This window comes from Salmo salar, chromosome ssa01 (genome assembly GCF_905237065.1).
Source record: "Salmo salar chromosome ssa01, Ssal_v3.1, whole genome shotgun sequence".
Classification (NCBI taxonomy): Eukaryota; Metazoa; Chordata; class Actinopteri; order Salmoniformes; family Salmonidae; genus Salmo; species Salmo salar.
This window is the reverse complement of record NC_059442.1, coordinates 110,919,793-110,939,616: the sequence shown is the minus strand read 5'-3', so window position 1 is coordinate 110,939,616 and position 19,824 is coordinate 110,919,793. Positions and strand designations below refer to the sequence as shown.

At 44.1% G+C, this 19,824-nt stretch overlaps 1 protein-coding gene across 3 annotated transcripts in view; it reads right to left on the bottom strand.

Annotated features, from left to right (window-relative positions):
• pald1a (phosphatase domain containing paladin 1a) overlaps positions 1–19,824 on the bottom strand; it is a 161,013-nt gene that overhangs the window by 27,286 nt on the left and 113,903 nt on the right. The gene's annotated exons all lie outside the window — the stretch shown is intronic.

Here is a 19,824-nt window from a genome sequence, read left to right as displayed (position 1 = left end):
TGTAATCGTTTTTCAGGATAAAAAAATAAACGGAATGGCACCAAGTACAGGCAAATCCTAGAGGAAAGCCTGGTTCAGTCTTCTTTCCACCAGACACTGGGAGATGAATTCACCTTTCAGAAGGACAATAACCTAAAACACAAGGCCAAATCTACACTGGAGTGGTTTACCATGAAGACAGTGAATGTTCCTTAGTGGCCGAGTTACAGTTTTGACTTAAATCTCATTTAAAATCTATAGCAATATATGAAAATGGTTGTCTAGCAAAAATATAAACGCAACATGCAACAATTTCTAAAATACTGAGTTACAGTTCATATAAGGAAATCAGTCTACTGAAATAAATTCATTAGGTCCTAATCTATGGATTTCACATGACTGGGCAGGGGTGCAGCCATGGAGGGCATAGACCAACCCACTTGGCAGCCAGGCTGGATGTAGAGGTCCCGTATTCATTCAAACTAAACGGAAGAAAACAGAACGAAACGGGTAGGGACAACCTGAACTTAAGAAGCACTAATTTGCAACGGAATACTATTTGCGACGGTTTGCTATTGTGTGCACTAATGAATATGACCCAGGAAGTCCCTCTTCCTATTTGTGTGTTCTCCTCCGTTTGGAGCAGCAGCAGATAAGTATCAAAGTGGCCATACATTTTTTTTTTTTAAAGAACACTCTCTAACTTTATGTCGAACTGAAAAGCCTAACCTAGCAATCAGGCCAACTGAAGAAAAAAAAACATCAGACGGAATACAATGACAATCATTTACCTCGTTCTCTCTCTACGCTGAGTAACCTTGTTAATGGGGTCCTTTTTCAATAACTGGTTACTGGCACCATGGTATCTGCTGACTAGGCTCTTCTAGCAGCGCTACGGTTTCGTCCCAAACTGCAACCTATTCCCTATTTAATGCACTGCTTTTTACAAGGGCCCATAGGGATTATGCTGAAAAATGGTGGACTAAATAGGGAGCCATTTGGGATGTAGGCCATTAGTCAATGTCAGGAACGAAGGTTTTTAATGTGAAGCTTTGAGCCTTAAGCTAACCTGGGATCAGAGTACTAATGCTTCAGAGTGTTTGTAGTGGCAAGGTTGGAGGGGAGGTGGGGGTGAGGAGGGGGGTAGAGGGGTGAGGAGGGACAGGAAGGAATTGAGGGGTGAGGAGGGGGTAGAGGGGGGACAGGAGGGAGTTGAGGGGAGAGCAGGGTCTAGTTCCCTGTAGCATCAGCAGTCTGAGCAGAAAGCAGAATGTATTAAGACGTCATGATAATTCATATTTGTAACTGCCAGAATGAGGTGTGTTTGGGGTCTGATAGAAAATGTTGCGATATTAAATGAATTGCATTTTAAAAAGATTACACTAACTGTAAAAGGACAAATGAAGAAACATTCTATGGCGCATTAGGGCTAATGAAAACTTGTCCTTTCACAATGTCAACAGGTAATAAATAGGTGGACTGGTGGAAATAAACACCTGCAGATCTGTAGAGTACCAATAAATGGCCTTTTCACGGTGGGAAAGACAGGAGTCAGTGGTACTTCCTGTCCATTCCCAAACAGGGGCGGGAAGAGAGAGAGATCACAGTTTTCCGAGGTTCTATCCCAAATTTAACCCTATTCCCCATATAGTGCCCTACTTGTGACCAGAGAACTAAGACCGAGTAACTATATCAAGAGAATAGGGTGCCATTTGGGACGTCAGACTGAGGTTGTTAAACGTTGTGCAGACGTTCTTCAGGGAATCCCCATGGGCCCTGTCGGTGGCCGGCACATGACATAATAAAGGAAAGGCATGTCATATTTTTACCATACTGTAGATGCATTCCTCTCCTCTCCCCTCTCCTCTCCCCTCCTCTCCTCTCCTCTCCTCTCCTCTCCTCCGGTATCTTCTGACAGCTGATCTAACTGGACAACATGTGAATCCTGTCTATCTGAGAACCCTGTGAGGCTAATATTCATTAGTGCACAGCGTAGTAAAAACGAAAACAATATTTTCTTCTTGGTTCAATTCATTAGAAACTAAACGGAAGAAAACAGAACGAAACGGGTAGGGACAACCTGAACTTAAGAAGCGCTAATTTGCAACTGAATAATATTTTCTACGGTTTGCTACGGTGTACACTAATGAATATGACCCAGGAAGTCCCTCTTCCTATTTCAGTGTGTTTTCCTCCGTTTGGTGCCTACTGAACAGGACCCTGATCCCCCTGTGCACTCTGCCTTCCCAGAAGGCTCTGAGGCAACACTAGTTCAGCATGCTCTCACCCTCCTCTCAACCCTCTCTTCAGCCTGAATATAACACAGCGCCCATTCCTGGCAGAGGCGTGCTCCAGATAGACAGACACTCACAACACACACACACACACACAAAGATCAGCTGTGACTGCACACTTCTTGACACCTCCTCCCATACAACAGAAACATGTTTTCTGCCTGCTCCTCGAGGACAACACACACCATGAATCCCTAAATGTGCATTGAATTAAAAACAGGAAGTCGTCTGTCAATTAGGAGCTGACGTGTTGTTGTTTTTAAAAGCATTAAAATGTTACGTCATATTGACATTGTACCTGACAGCAGACAGAGACAGGCGTCAAGCCATCAACTCACTCTATCTGTGGATCATGTAAAAGAGTAGAGAAATGCCAGAGGATGATGATGGAGAAACACTAGGATGAAGATGTACAGAAGTGGGAGTAGTCAGAGTCAGTCAGAGGCAGTCAGTGGCAGTCAGAGTCAGTCAGAGTCAGTCAGAGAGTCAGTCAGTCATAGAGTCAGAGTCAGTCAGTCATAAAGTCAGAGTCCTCAACTCATCCCTAGTATCCACATAACCTCAGTCATACAGAGAAACCCATGTGGCTCCCACAGATAGGACTAGAGAGTATTAACAGAGACTCTGAGAAAGGGAGAGGCTCAACTCCATGTGGTCTATGTCCCAAACTGCACTCTATCCCCAATATACACTATATAAGGACTAGAGGGTCATTTGGGGCACGACCAACGACTGTTGTGTGAGCTGCTGCTTATACCAGTCCATTAATCCACATGGACTGGATTTAGTAGAAACAGAGATATTACTGATATATTCCAGTCCATTAATCCACATGGACTGGATTTAGTAGAAACAGAGATATTACTGATATATTCCAGTCCATTAATCCACATGGATTGGATTTAGTAGAAATAGAGATATTACTGATATATACCAGTCCATTAATCCACATGGATTGGATTTAGTAGAAATAGAGATATTACTGATATATACCAGTTCATTAATCCACATGGATTGGATTTAGTAGAAACAGAGATATTACTGATATATACCAGTCCATTAATCCACATGGATTGGATTTAGTAGAAACAGAGATATTACTGATATATACCAATCCATTAATCCACATGGATTGGATTTAGTAGAAACAGAGATATTACTGATATATACCAGTCCATTAATCCACTTGATTTGGATTTAGATCCCTAAAGATTGGAAAGCTCTCTAGACCCAAACTGTTATAGACCTATATCCATCCTGCCCTGCCTCTCTCAAGTCTTCGAAAGCCAAGTTAATAAACAGATCAGTGACCATTTCACCGTACCTTCTCCACTATGCAATCTGGTTTCCGAGCTGGTCATGGGGGCACCTCAGCCATGCTCAAGGTACTAAACGATATCATAACCACCATCGATAAAAGACAGTACTGTGCAGCTGTCTTCATCGACCTGGCCAAGGCTTTCGACTCTGTCAATCACCGTATTCTTATCAGCAGACTCAATAGCCTTGGTTTCTCAAATGATTGCCTCGCCTGGTTCACCAACTACTTCTCAGACAGAGTTCAGTGTGTCAAATCGGAGGGCCTGTTGTCCGGACCTCTGGCAGACTCTATGGCCGACTCTTTTCTCTGTATATATCAACGATGTCGCTCTTGCTGCGGGTGATTCCCTGATCCACCTCTACGCAGACGACACCATTCTGTATATTTCTGGCCCTTCTTTGGACACTGTGTTAACTAACCTCCAAATGAGCTTCAATGCCATACAACACTCCTTCCATGGCCTCCAACTGCTCTTAAACGCTAGTAAAACCAAATGCATGCTTTTCAACCGTTCGCCCGACTAGCATCACTACTCTGGACGGTTCTGACTTAGAATATGTGGACAACTACAAATACCTAGGTGTCTGGCTAGACTGTAAACTCTCCTTCCAGACTCATATTAAACATCTCCAATCCAAAATTAAATCTAGAATCGGCTTCCTATTTCGCAACAAAGCCTCCTTCACTCACGCCGCCAAACATACCCTCGTAAAACTGACTATCCTACCGATCCTCGACCTCTGTGATGTCATTTACAAAATAGCTTCCAATACTCTACTCAGCAAACTGGATGCAGTCTATCACAGTGCCATCCGTTTTGTCACCAAAGCCCCTTACACCACCCACCACTGCGACCTGTATGCTCTAGTCGGCTGTTACTCGTTACATATTCGTTGCCAGACCCACTGGCTCCAGGTCATCTATAAGTCTATGCTAGGTTTTCCTCCGTCTTATCTCAGCTCACTGGTCACGATATCAACACCCACCCGTAGCATGCGCTCCAGCAGGTATATCTCACTGGTCATCCCCAAAGCCAACACCTCCTTTGGCCGCCTTTCCTTCCAGTTCTCTGCTGCCAATGACTGGAACGAATTGCAAAAATCGCTGAAGCTGGACATCAGCTATCTGAGCAGCTAACCGATCGCTGCAGCTCTACATAGCCCATCTGTAAATAGCCCACCCAATCTACCTACTTTATCCCCATATTGTTTTTATTTACTTTTCTGCTCTTTTGCACACCAGTATTTCTACTTGCACATCATATGCTCATCTATCACTCCAGTGTTAATTTGCTAAATTGTAATTACTTCGCTACTTCGGCCTATTTATTGCCTTACCTCCTCACGCCATTTGCGCACACTATATATAGACTTTCTTCTTTTCTATTGTGTTATTGACTGTACGCTTGTTTATTCCATGTGGAACTCTGTGTTGTTGTTTTTGTCGCACTGCTTTGCTTTATCTTGGCCAGGTCACAGTTGTAAATGAGAACTTGTTCTCAACTAGCCTACATGGTTAAATAAAGGTGAAATAAATAAATTAAATTAAATTAAATAGTAGAAACAGAGATAACACACATTACTGATAGTAGAAAGTTGAGGTATTGACGTTTGAACTATAGTCTCTCCACTGGGTCTGTTATGAAGAAGGCTGATTCTACAGCACAACAGGATTACAGTAACACTAACAACAGTGTTTACAGTATACAGTTGTTGTTTTACAGTAGTGGAACTGCGATTGTGCAAGGATCCGTACCATTTGAAACAGGTCATGTTAAGGAGGATGAATTCAGTTCCTCTGTTAAACCCCAGAGCTGCACTAGTACACACAGAGGTCTTCCCTTTCTCACACAGGGCTCCATCCTATAAATCACCCTATTCCCTACATAGTACACTGCAGGCCCAGGTCAAAGTAGGGCACCATGTAGGGAATTTAGGTGTCATTTGGGATGGAACCAGAGGGTCTCCGGTAATCCCCTACAGGCATGTCCCCCTCCCCTCCTCTCAGGACAGGACAGAGCACAACTGGCTAGAAGAGGGAAACCCTAACTGCGCTTACTAAGCAAAGGAGCGCGAACACACACACACACACACACACACACACACACACACACACACACACACACACACACACACACACACACACACACACACACACACACACACACACGCTGATCTGTAAACTGGCACAGTGTAACTAATCCCATCCAATTGAAAAATTTGTGATTTATTAAATTGAGGGTGGTGACACTGCTGGGGTTAAAATGAGGGAGGTGACACTGCTGGGGTTAAAATGAGGGAGGTGACACTGCTGGAGTTAAAATATGGGTGGTAGCACTGCTGGGGTTATAATAAGGGTGGTGACACTGCTGGGGTTAAAATAAGGGCGGTGACACTGCTGGGGTTAAAATAAGGGCGGTGACACTGCTGGGGTTAAAATAAGGGTGGTGACACTGCTGGGGTTAAAATAAGGGTGGTGTGGAGAGAGTCTGCTCTTTATTTATAGCTGTGTGTCTCACTAATTGCTGAGTTGTGTCATTATCCTCTTGGTGTCCATCAAGGATTAATGACAAAGGTTCAAGTTGAATTAACCTGTTGGGGCTAGGGGGCAGTATTTGCATGGCCGGATAAAAAACGTACCCGATTTAAACTGGTTACTACTCTTGCCCAGAAACGAGAATATACATATAATTAGTAGATTTGGATAGAAAACACTCAAAAGTTTCTAAAACTGTTTGAATGGTGTCTGTGAGTATAACAGAACTCATATGGCAGGCCAAAACCTGAGAAGATTCCATACAGGAAGTGCCCTGTCTGACAATTTGTTCTCCTTCATTGGCATCTCTATCAAAAATACAGCATCTCTGCTGTAACGTGACATTTTCTAAGGCTTCCATTGGCTCTCAGAAGGCGCCAGAAAGTGGAATGACGTCTCTCCAGTCTCTGGGCTAAGTACAGCAGCTCTGTTTGTTACTGGTCAGGCTGAGAACAGTGACACTGGAGATGCGTGTTCATGTGAATTCTCCATGTTTTTCTTTCTCTCTTTGAACGAATACAACGTCGCCCGGTTGGAATATTATCGCTATTTTACGAGAAAAATCGCATAAAAATTGATTTTAAACAGCGTTTGACATGCTTCGAAGTACGGTAATGGAATATTTTGAATTTTTTTGTCACGAAAAGCGCTCGCGCGTCACCCTTCGGATATTTACCTGAACGCACGAACAAAACAGAGCTATTTCAATATAACTATGGATTATTTCGAACCAAAACATCATTTGTTGTTGAAGTAGAAGTCCTGGGAGTGCATTCTGACAAAGAACAGCAAAGGTAATCCAATTTTTTTTATAGTAAATCTGAGTTTGGTGAGGGCCAAACTTGGTGGGTGTCAAATTAGCTAGCCGTGATGGCCAGGCTATCTACTCAGAATATTGCAAAATGTGCTTTCGCCGAAAAGCTATTTTAAAATCTGACACCGCGATTGCATAAAGGAGTTCTGTATCTATAAATCTTAAAATAATTGTTATGTATTTTGTGAACGTTAATCGTGAGTAATTAAGTAAATTCACCGAAAGTTTGCGGTGGGTATGCTAGTTCTGAACATCACATGCTAATGTAAAAAGCTGGTTTTTGATATAAATATGAACTTGATTGAACAAAACATGCATGTATTGTATAACATAATGTCCTAGGAGTGTCATCTAATGAAGATCATCAAAGGTTAGTGCTGCATTTAGCTGTGGTTTTGGTTTTTGTGACATATAGGCTTGCTTTGAAAATGGCTGTGTGAATATTTTTGGCAGGGTACTCTCCTGACATAATCTAATATTTTGCTTTCGCTGTAAAGCCTTTTTGAAATCGGACAGTGTGGTTAGATTAACGAGAGTCTTGTCTTTAAAATGGTGTAAAATAGTCATATGTTTGAGAAATTGAAGTTATTGCATTTATGAGGTATTTGTATTTCGCGCCACGCGATTCCACGCAAGCGTCCCACCTTGCCCAGGGAGGTTAATGAGCAGAAGGTATTAAAATTATACTTGACGTTCACTTTTAATGACCAGGAACACCTATTCCCTTTATAGGGCACTACTTACAACCCTATAAAGGGAATATGTGCTCTTGGTTATAACCAGGGCCCATAGGGTTCTAGTCTAAAGTCATATATAGAGAATATTTTACATTTAAGTCAGTTAGCAGACGCTCTTATCCAGAGCGACTTACAAATTGGTGCCAGTGGGACAAATACAGGCTGTTTGAACGGAGGCAGTCAGAAGTTGAGGGATGAAGCGTTTCCCTTCCCCTACCTTTCTAATAAGGACAGAGAGACAGACAGAGAGACACAGAGAGAGAGAGAGACACACAGACAGAGAGCGAGAGAGAGACAGAGAGTGAGAGGGAGACATACAGAGAGAGAGACACAGACAGAGAAAGAGAGAGAGACACTACACTAGTAGTACTTCATCTGGGCTCGATTGAGCTTGCCTTGTGAGATGGAACCAATAGAAAACTCCCAGAGCTGCAAACCCCGTCCATCTGGCACTCCAGGCAGGCTAAAATAAACCCCGCCCATCTGGCACTCCTGGCAGACTAAAACTAACCCGGCCATCTGGCACTCCAGATAGGCTAAAACAAACCCCGTCCATCTGGCACTCCAGACAGACTAAAACAAACCCCATCCATCTGGCACTCCAGGCAAACTCAAATACATCTTTCAAGTGTTAGAAAGATTTCAAATAGAATTTGAACTCAGGTCTGCTGAGAGGACCTAGTATGTGGACTGAGAGGCTCTGTATGTCTGCTCCTGGACATATGGACTCAATTAGCAGGCCCCGGGGTTGCCGAGGTAAAAAGGCCACTCAGAGTTCCTCTGTAATGGCCCTGCCCACCCAGATTAGTACAAGCATCCATTCATCAGTCCCCTACAGATGATACCTCCTCTCCTTCTAGTCCCCTACAGAGGATACCCCCTCTTCTTCTAGTCCCCTACAGAGGATACCTCCTCCCTGCCTCCTCTCCTTCTATGTAGTTATATTTCTGTAATTACAGTTTTTCACTCAGGAGGAGGGGTTTAAGAGTTTAAGGATAAACCATAAGAGGACAAAGTCCATTCATGGCCAGAGCACGCCACTTCACCATAATGACGTGCGACTCACTATTTCTTCTAAAGGCATTGAGAATGAATCAAGTTCATTGGAACAGTTTCTCTGTATAACGAGTCTAGAAACTAAAAGACCTTCAAGCGTTCTAATGGTATGTTCCGGTTCTACTCATTCCATGGAACAATAGAACAGTACATTAATGCATAGACAGGTCTGAAAGAAACTGCATTCAAGTCCGCTCAGCAGACACGTGAGGTCTGCCAGCCACCAATGGAATGGAATCAATGCTAATTTCCAGGAAGCCACACTACCACTTCCTCAGATGTCCTTCCAAGTGTTATTATATAGACATTGTGTAGGTCACTGTACAGTTGGTGTTCAATCTGTGTAACAATGCATGTCCAAAATGGCCCCCTATCGCCTACATAGTGGTCAAAAGAAGGGCATTATATATTTATATTGTATTTATTTTTGTATTTTTTTAATCCCAGGCCCCCATCCCTGCAGGAGGCCTTTTGGTAGGCCGTCATTGTAAATAAGAATTTGTTCTTAGCTGACTTTCCTAGTTAAATAAAAAACGATATAGGGAATAGGGTACCATTTGGACACTGACTTGCTCTCCACTCTCCTACTCCCCTACTCTCCTACTCCCCTACTCCCCTACTCTCCTACTCCCTTACTCTCCTACTCCCCTACTCTCCTACTCCCCTACTCTCCTACTCTCCTACTCTCCTACTCCCCTACTCTCCTACTCTCCTTGTGAGCTGAGGGTTAAGGACCTCATTTAATGAAAGGCTCAATTAAATGAATACAAAAGCTCAAATCACATTACTGTAGATAAAAGGAACATTTAGACCTAGGCAACATCCCAATTGGCACCCTATTCCCTATATAATTCCCTATATAATGCAACCGGTAGTGCACTATGTAGGTGACAGGGTGCCATTTGGGTCACAACCTTAGTGATTCCCTTGTCTGTTTAATTTCCTGTCCATGGTTAACAAGTCGTCTAGAGTAACACAGACCTGCGTCACGACTTATACTGGCTTCTCTATTGTGCAACAGGGAACATCAATGGAGGAGCACATTCAGTCAACCTACTAAAGGTGGATTTCTTTTTGAGTGTATTTTTTTTTATTCATTTATTTATTTTTCTTGGAATTGGAACAGTTTTGAGACCACCAAAGAACGCCATGTGTGACCCTGTTTTAGGCCACCTCAGGAAAGGGTTTTAATGCCACTTCATTGACTTCCACAAGGACGTAATTTCTGACTACTATATTGAACCAGGACAATGGAACAGGAAATTAGGAACTCAAAATGCTGATAATCCAAAGTACTATACTTCAAAATCAAATAAAAGATTGTCGGGACCCATTGTTGTCTGGAGTGGCAGTTCAATCAGCTCCTAAAGATCAAACTCTGCTGTTAATGACATGACCTACTGAATATAGAGAAAGGTCAAAGGTTACTACACAAGAAGAAGAAGGAAAGAAACATGCAGCAATATTTGAATTGACAGGCCTCATTCCTACTCACACACACACAGTGTCAAATGAACACACACACACACACAGTGTCAAATGAACACACACACACACACACACACACACACACACACACACACACACACACACACACACACACACACACACACACAGTGTCAAACGAAACACACACACACACACACACACACACACACACACACAGTCAAACGAACACACACACACACACACACACACACAAACACACTGCGGTGCATAGAAGTGTCAGATCCAGCGGCCTCGGAGCCCATAAGAGCCTTGGTTGTTTTGTGCTTGGCAGTAATGGAATCCCATCCCTCTCACTGTGCCACTTTATTTTAGCATCGACACGGGATAAAGTTTCCCCTCTGGCAAGGTTGTTCACGTCCCCGAGGTTGTTCACATCCCCGAGGTTGTTCACGTCCCCGGGTCTCTGCCCCCTGCTGCCCCAGTCTCGCCCCTCACCATCCACGTCAATGTAGTCAGTCACCATCCACGTCAATGTAGTCAGTCACCATCCACCTCAATGTAGTCAGTCACCATCCACCTCAACGTAGTCAGTCACCATCCACCACAACGTAGTCAGTCACCATCCACCACAACGTAGTCAGTCACCATCCACCTCAACGTAGTCAGTCACCATCCACCTCAACGTAGTCAGTCACCATCCACCTCAACGTAGTCAGTCACCATCCACCTCAACGTAGTCAGTCACCATCCACCACAACACAGTCAGTCACCATCCACCTCAATGTAGTCAGTCACCATCTACCTCAACGTAGTCAGTCACCATCCACCTCTTTTCACTTTTTAACCTTTCCTACTACAGAGATATAGCAGCCATGGACCTAGCTACAGTACACTAAACAGAACCAGACATGGACCTAGCTACAGTACAGTAAACAGAACCAGACATGGGCCTAGTTACAGTACAGTAAACAGAACCAGACATGGACCTAGCTACAGTACAGTAAACAGAACCAGACATGGACCTAGCTACAGTACAGTAAACAGGGAACAGATCCAGCCATGGACCTAGTTACAGTACAGTAAACAGAACCAGCCATGGACCTAGCTATAGTACATTAAACAGAACCAGACATGGCCCTAGTTACAGTACAGTAAACAGAACCAGACATGGACCTAGTTACAGTACAGTAAACAGAACCAGACATGGACCTAGCTACAGTACAGTAAACAGAACCAGACATGGCCCTAGTTACAGTACAGTAAACAGAACCAGACATGGACCTAGCTACAGTACAGTAAACAGGGAACAGATCCAGACATGGACCTAGTTACAGTACATTAAACAGAACCAGACATGGCCCTAGTTACAGTACAGTAAACAGAACCAGACATGGACCTAGCTACAGTACAGTAAACAGAACCAGACATGGACCTAGCTACAGTACAGTAAACAGAACCAGACATGGACCTAGCTACAGTACAGTAAACAGGGAACAGAACCAGACATGGACCTAGCTACAGTACATTAAACAGAACCAGACATGGACCTAGCTACAGTACAGTAAACAGAACCAGACATGGACCTAGCTACAGTACAGTAAACAGGGAACAGAACCAGACATGGACCTAGGTACAGTACAGTAAACAGAACCAGACATGGACCTAGCTACAGTACAGTAAACAGGGAACAGAACCAGACATGGACCTAGCTACAGTACAGTAAACAGGGAACAGAACCAGACATGGACCTAGCTATAGTACAGTAAACAGAACCAGACATGGACCTAGCTACAGTACAATAAACAGAACCAGACATGGACCTAGCTACAGTACAGTAAACAGGGAACAGAACCAGACATGGACCTAGCTACAGTACAGTAAACAGGGAACAGAACCAGACAGGACCAGCTAGTACAGTAAACAGAACCAGACATGGACCTAGCTACAGTACAGTAAACAGGGAACAGAACCAAACATGGACCTAGCTACAGTACAGTAAACAGGGAACAGAACCAGACATGGACCTAGCTACAGTACAGTAAACAGAACCAGCCATGGACCTAGCAACAGTACAGTAAACAGAACCAGCCATGGACCTAGCTACAGTACAGTAAACAGAACCAGCCATGGACCTAGCTACAGTACAGTAAACAGAACCAGACATGGACCTAGCTACAGTACAGTAAACAGAACCAGACATGGACCTAGCTACAGTACAGTAAACAGAACCAGCCATGGACCTAGCTACAGTAAATTAAACAGAACCAGAAATGGACCTAGCTACAGTACAGTAAACAGAACCAGACATGGACCTAGCTACAGTACAGTAAACAGGGAACAGAACCAGACATGGACCTAGCTACAGTACAGTAAACAGGGAACAGAACCAGACATGGACCTAGCTATAGTACAGTAAACAGAACCAGACATGGACCTAGCTACAGTACAGTAAACAGGGAACAGAACCAGACATGGACCTAGCTACAGTACAGTAAACAGAACCAGACATGGACCTAGCTACAGTAAATTAAACAGAACCAGACATGGACCTAGCTACAGTACAGTAAACAGAACCAGACATGGACCTAGTTACAGTACAGTAAACAGAACCAGACATGGACCTAGCTACAGTACAGTAAACAGAACCAGACATGGACCTAGCTACAGTACAGTAAACAGAACCAGACATGGACCTAGCTACAGTACAGTAAACAGAACCAGACATGGACCTGGCTACAGTACAGTAAACAGGGAACAGAACCAGACATGGACCTAGCTACAGTACAGTAAACAGAACCAGCCATGGACCTAGCTACAGTACAGTAAACAGAACCAGCCATGGACCTAGATACAGTACAGTAAACAGAACCAGACATGGACCTAGCTACAGTACAGTAAACAGAACCAGCCATGGACCTAGCTACAGTACAGTAAACAGAACCAGACATGGGCCTAGCTACAGTACAGTAAACAGAACCAGACATGGACCTAGCTACAGTACAATAAACAGAACCAGACATGGACCTAGCTACAGTACAGTAAACATGGAACAGAACCAGACATGGACCTAGCTACAGTACAGTAAACAGAACCAGACATGGACCTAGCTACAGTACAGTAAACAGAACCAGACATGGACCTAGCTACAGTACAGTAAACAGAACCAGACATGGACCTAGCTACAGTACAGTAAACAGAACCAGACATGGACCTAGCTACAGTACAGTAAACAGGGAACAGAACCAGACATGGACCTAGCTACAGTACAGTAAACAGAACCAGACATGGACCTAGCTACAGTACAGTAAACAGGGAACAGAACCAGACATGGACCTAGCTACAGTACAGTAAACAGAACCAGACATGGACCTAGCTACAGTACAGTAAACAGGGAACAGAACCAGACATGGACCTAGCTACAGTACAGTAAACAGAACCAGACATGGACCTAGCTACAGTACAGTAAACAGGGAACAGAACCAGACATGGACCTAGCTACAGTACAGTAAACAGATCAAGACATGGGCCTAGCTACAGTACAGTAAACAGAACCAGACATGGACCTAGCTACAGTACAGTAAACAGATCCAGACATGGACCTAGCTACAGTACAGTAAACAGAACCAGACATGGACCTAGCTACAGTACAGTAAACAGGGAACAGAACCAGACATGGACCTAGTTACAGTACAGTAAACAGATCAAGACATGGGCCTAGCTACAGTACAGTAAACAGATCAAGACATGGACCTAGTTACAGTACAGTAAACAGAACCAGACATGGACCTAGCTACAGTACAGTAAACAGGGAACAGAACCAGACATGGACCTAGTTACAGTACAGTAAACAGAACCAGACATGGACCTAGCTACAGTACAGTAAACAGGGAACAGAACCAGACATGGACCTAGCTACAGTACAGTAAACAGAACCAGACATGGACCTAGCTACAGTACAGTAAACAGGGAACAGAACCAGACATGGACCTAGCTACAGTACAGTAAACAGAACCAGACATGGACCTAGCTACAGTACAGTAAACAGGGAACAGAACCAGACATGGACCTAGCTACAGTACAGTAAACAGAACCAGACATGGACCTAGTTACAGTACAGTAAACAGAACCAGACATGGACCTAGCTACAGTACAGTAAACAGGGAACAGAACCAGACATGGACCTAGCTACAGTACAGTAAACAGAACCAGACATGGACCTAGCTACAGTACAGTAAACAGGGAACAGAACCAGACATGGACCTAGCTATAGTACAGTAAACAGAACCAGACATGGACCTAGCTACAGTACAGTAAACAGGGAACAGAACCAGACATGGACCTAGCTACAGTACAGTAAACAGATCCAGACATGGGCCTAGCTACAGTACAGTAAACAGAACCAGACATGGACCTAGCTACAGTACAGTAAACAGAACCAGACATGGACCTAGTTACAGTACAGTAAACAGAACCAGACATGGACCTAGCTACAGTACAGTAAACAGGGAACAGAACCAGACATGGACCTAGCTACAGTACAGTAAACAGAACCAGACATGGACCTAGCTACAGTACAGTAAACAGAACCAGACATGGACCTAGCTACAGTACAGTAAACAGAACCAGCCATGGACCTAGCTACAGTACAGTAAACAGAACCAGCCATGGACCTAGATACAGTACAGTAAACAGAACCAGACATGGACCTAGCTACAGTACAGTAAACAGAACCAGACATGGACCTAGCTACAGTACAGTAAACAGATCCAGACATGGACCTAGCTACAGTACAGTAAACAGAACCAGACATGGACCTAGCTACAGTACAGTAAACAGGGAACAGAACCAGACATGGACCTAGCTACAGTACAGTAAACAGGGAACAGAACCAGACATGGACCTAGTTACAGTACAGTAAACAGAACCAGACATGGACCTAGCTACAGTACAGTAAACAGGGAACAGAACCAGACATGGACCTAGCTACAGTACAGTAAACAGAACCAGACATGGACCTAGCTACAGTACAGTAAACAGAACCAGACATGGACCTAGCTACAGTACAGTAAACAGGGAACAGAACCAGACATGGACCTAGTTACAGTACAGTAAACAGGGAACAGAACCAGACATGGACCTAGTTACAGTACAGTAAACAGAACCAGACATGGACCTAGCTACAGTACAGTAAACAGAACCAGACATGGACCTAGCTACAGTACAGTAAACAGGGAACAGAACCAGACATGGACCTAGCTACAGTACAGTAAACAGGGAACAGAACCAGACATGGACCTAGCTACAGTACAGTAGAACAGAACCAGACATGGACCTAGCTACAGTACAGTAAACAGGGAACAGAACCAGACATGGACCTAGCTACAGTACAGTAAACAGAACCAGACATGGACCTAGCTACAGTACAGTAAACAGGGAACAGAACCAGACATGGACCTAGCTACAGTACAGTAAACAGAACCAGACATGGACCTATCTACAGTACAGTAAACAGAACCAGACATGGACCTAGCTACAGTACAGTAAACAGAACCAGACATGGACCTAGCTACAGTACAGTAAACAGAACCAGACATGGACCTAGTTACAGTACAGTAAACAGAACCAGACATGGACCTAGCTACAGTACAGTAAACAGGGAACAGAACCAGACATGGACCTAGCTACAGTACAGTAAACAGAACCAGACATGGACCTAGCTACAGTACAGTAAACAGAACCAGCCATGGACCTAGCTACAGTACAGTAAACAGAACCAGCCATGGACCTAGATACAGTACAGTAAACAGAACCAGACATGGACCTAGCTACAGTACAGTAAACAGAACCAGACATGGACCTAGCTACAGTACAGTAAACAGAACCAGACATGGGCCTAGCTACAGTACAGTAAACAGGGACCAGAACCAGACATGGACCTAGCTACAGTACATTAAACAGAACCAGACATGGACCTAGCTACAGTACAGTAAACAGGGAACAGAACCAGACATGGACCTAGGTACAGTACAGTAAACAGAACCAGACATGGACCTAGCTACAGTACAGTAAACAGGGAACAGAACCAGACATGGACCTAGCTAAAGTACAGTAAACAGGGAACAGAACCAGACATGGACCTAGCTACAGTACAGTAAACAGAACCAGACATGGACCTAGCTACAGTACAGTAAACAGAACCAGACATGGACCTAGCTACAGTACAGTAAACAGAACCAGACATGGACCTAGCTACAGTACAGTAAACAGAACCAGACATGGACCTAGCTACATTACAGTAAACAGGGAACAGAACCAGACATGGACCTAGCTACAGTACAGTAAACAGAACCAGACATGGACCTAGCTACAGTACAGTAAACAGAACCAGCCATGGACCTAGCTACAGTACAGTAAACAGAACCAGACATGGACCTAGCTACAGTACAGTAAACAGAACCAGCCATGGACCTAGCTACAGTACAGTAAACAGAACCAGACATGGGCCTAGCTACAGTACAGTAAACAGAACCAGACATGGGCCTAGATACAGTACAGTAAACAGAACCAGACATGGACCTAGCTACAGTACAATAAACAGAACCAGACATGGACCTAGCTACAGTACAGTAAACATGGAACAGAACCAGACATGGACCTAGCTACAGTACAGTAAACAGAACCAGACATGGACCTAGCTACAGTACAGTAAACAGGGAACAGAACCAGACATGGACCTAGCTACAGTACAGTAAACAGAACCAGACATGGGCCTAGCTACAGTACAGTAAACAGGGAACAGAACCAGACATGGACCTAGCTACAGTACAGTAAACAGAACCAGACATGGACCTAGCTACAGTACAGTAAACAGGGAACAGAACCAGACATGGACCTAGCTACAGTACAGTAAACAGAACCAGACATGGACCTAGCTACAGTACAGTAAACAGGGAACAGAACCAGACATGGACCTAGCTAAAGTACAGTAAACAGATCAGCAGACATGGGCCTAGCTACAGTACAGTAAACAGAACCAGACATGGACCTAGCTACAGTACAGTAGAACAGATCCAGACATGGACCTAGCTACAGTACAGTAAACAGAACCAGACATGGACCTAGCTACAGTACAGTAAACAGGGAACAGAACCAGACATGGACCTAGTTACAGTACAGTAAACAGAACCAGACATGGACCTAGCTACAGTACAGTAAACAGGGAACAGAACCAGACATGGACCTAGCTACAGTACAGTAAACAGAACCAGACATGGACCTAGCTACAGTACAGTAAACAGGGAACAGAACCAGACATGGACCTAGCTACAGTACAGTAAACAGAACCAGACATGGACCTAGCTACAGTACAGTAAACAGGGAACAGAACCAGACATGGACCTAGCTACAGTACAGTAAACAGAACCAGACATGGACCTAGCTACAGTACAGTAGGAACAGAACCAGACATGGACCTAGCTACAGTACAGTAAACAGAACCAGACATGGACCTAGCTACAGTACAGTAAACAGAACCAGACATGGACCTAGTTACAGTACAGTAAACAGAACCAGACATGGACCTAGCTACAGTACAGTAAACAGGGAACAGAACCAGACATGGACCTAGCTACAGTACAGTAGGAACAGAACCAGACATGGACCTAGCTACAGTACAGTAAACAGAACCAGACATGGACCTAGCTACAGTACAGTAAAGGAACAGAACCAGACATGGACCTAGATACAGTACAGTAAACAGAACCAGACATGGACCTAGCTACAGTACAGTAAACAGAACCAGACATGGACCTAGCTACAGTACAGTAAACAGATCCAGACATGGACCTAGCTACAGTACAGTAAACAGAACCAGACATGGACCTAGCTACAGTACAGTAAACAGGGAACAGAACCAGACATGGACCTAGCTACAGTACAGTAAACAGAACCATACATGGACCTAGCTACAGTACAGTAAACAGGGAACAGAACCAGACATGGACCTAGCTACAGTACAGTAAACAGAACCAGACATGGACCTAGCTACAGTAAATTAAACAGAACCAGACATGGACCTAGTTACAGTACAGTAAACAGGGAACAGAACCAGACATGGACCTAGTTACAGTACAGTAAACAGAACCAGACATGGACCTAGCTACAGTACAGTAAACAGGGAACAGAACCAGACATGGACCTAGCTACAGTACAGTAAACAGGGAACAGAACCAGACATGGACCTAGCTACAGTACAGTAAACAGGGAACAGAACCAGACATGGACCTAGCTACAGTACAGTAAACAGAACCAGACATGGACCTAGCTACAGTACAGTAAACAGGGAACAGAACCAGACATGGACCTAGCTACAGTACAGTAAACAGAACCAGACATGGACCTAGCTACAGTACAGTAAACAGAACCAGACATGGACCTAGCTACAGTACAGTAGAACAGAACCAGACATGGACCTAGCTACAGTACAGTAAGGGAACAGAACCAGACATGGACCTAGTTACAGTACAGTAAACAGAACCAGACATGGACCTAGCTACAGTACAGTAAACAGGGAACAGAACCAGACATGGACCTAGCTACAGTACAGTAAACAGAACCAGACATGGGCCTAGCTACAGTACAGTAAACAGAACCAGACATGGACCTAGCTACAGTACAGTAAACAGGGAACAGAACCAGACATGGACCTAGCTACAGTACAGTAAACAGAACCAGACATGGACCTAGCTACAGTACAGTAAACAGAACCAGACATGGACCTAGCTACAGTACAGTAAACAGAACCAGACATGGACCTAGCTACAGTACAGTAAACAGAACCAGACATGGACCTAGATACAGTACAGTAAACAGAACCAGACATGGACCTAGCTACAGTACAGTAGAACAGAACCAGACATGGACCTAGCTACAGTACAGTAAACAGAACCAGACATGGGCCTAGCTACAGTACAGTAAAGGACAGAACCAGACATGGACCTAGCTACAGTACAGTAAACAGAACCAGACATGGACCTAGCTACAGTACATTAAACAGAACCAGACATGGACCTAGCTACAGTACAGTAAACAGGGAACAGAACCAGACATGGACCTAGGTACAGTACAGTAAACAGAACCAGACATGGACCTAGCTACAGTACAGTAAACAGGGAACAGAACCAGACATGGACCTAGGTACAGTACAGTAAACAGAACCAGACATGGACCTAGCTACAGTACAGTAAACAGGGAACAGAACCAGACATGGACCTAGCTACAGTATAGTAAACAGGGAACAGAACCAGACATGGACCTAGCTAAAGTACAGTAAACAGGGAACAGAACCAGACATGGACCTAGCTACAGTACAGTAAACAGAACCAGACATGGACCTAGCTACAGTACAGTAAACAGAACCAGACATGGACCTAGCTACAGTACAGTAAACAGGGAACAGAACCAGACATGGACCTAGCTACAGTACATTAAACAGAACCAGACATGGACCTAGCTACAGTACAGTAAACAGGGAACAGAACCAGACATGGACCTGTTTCCGGTCACAACTTGCAGACTTGTTTACGCTACTGTGCGTTTTGTTGCCGATCTTACTTTGCTACCTGACGGTTTTTTACTTTT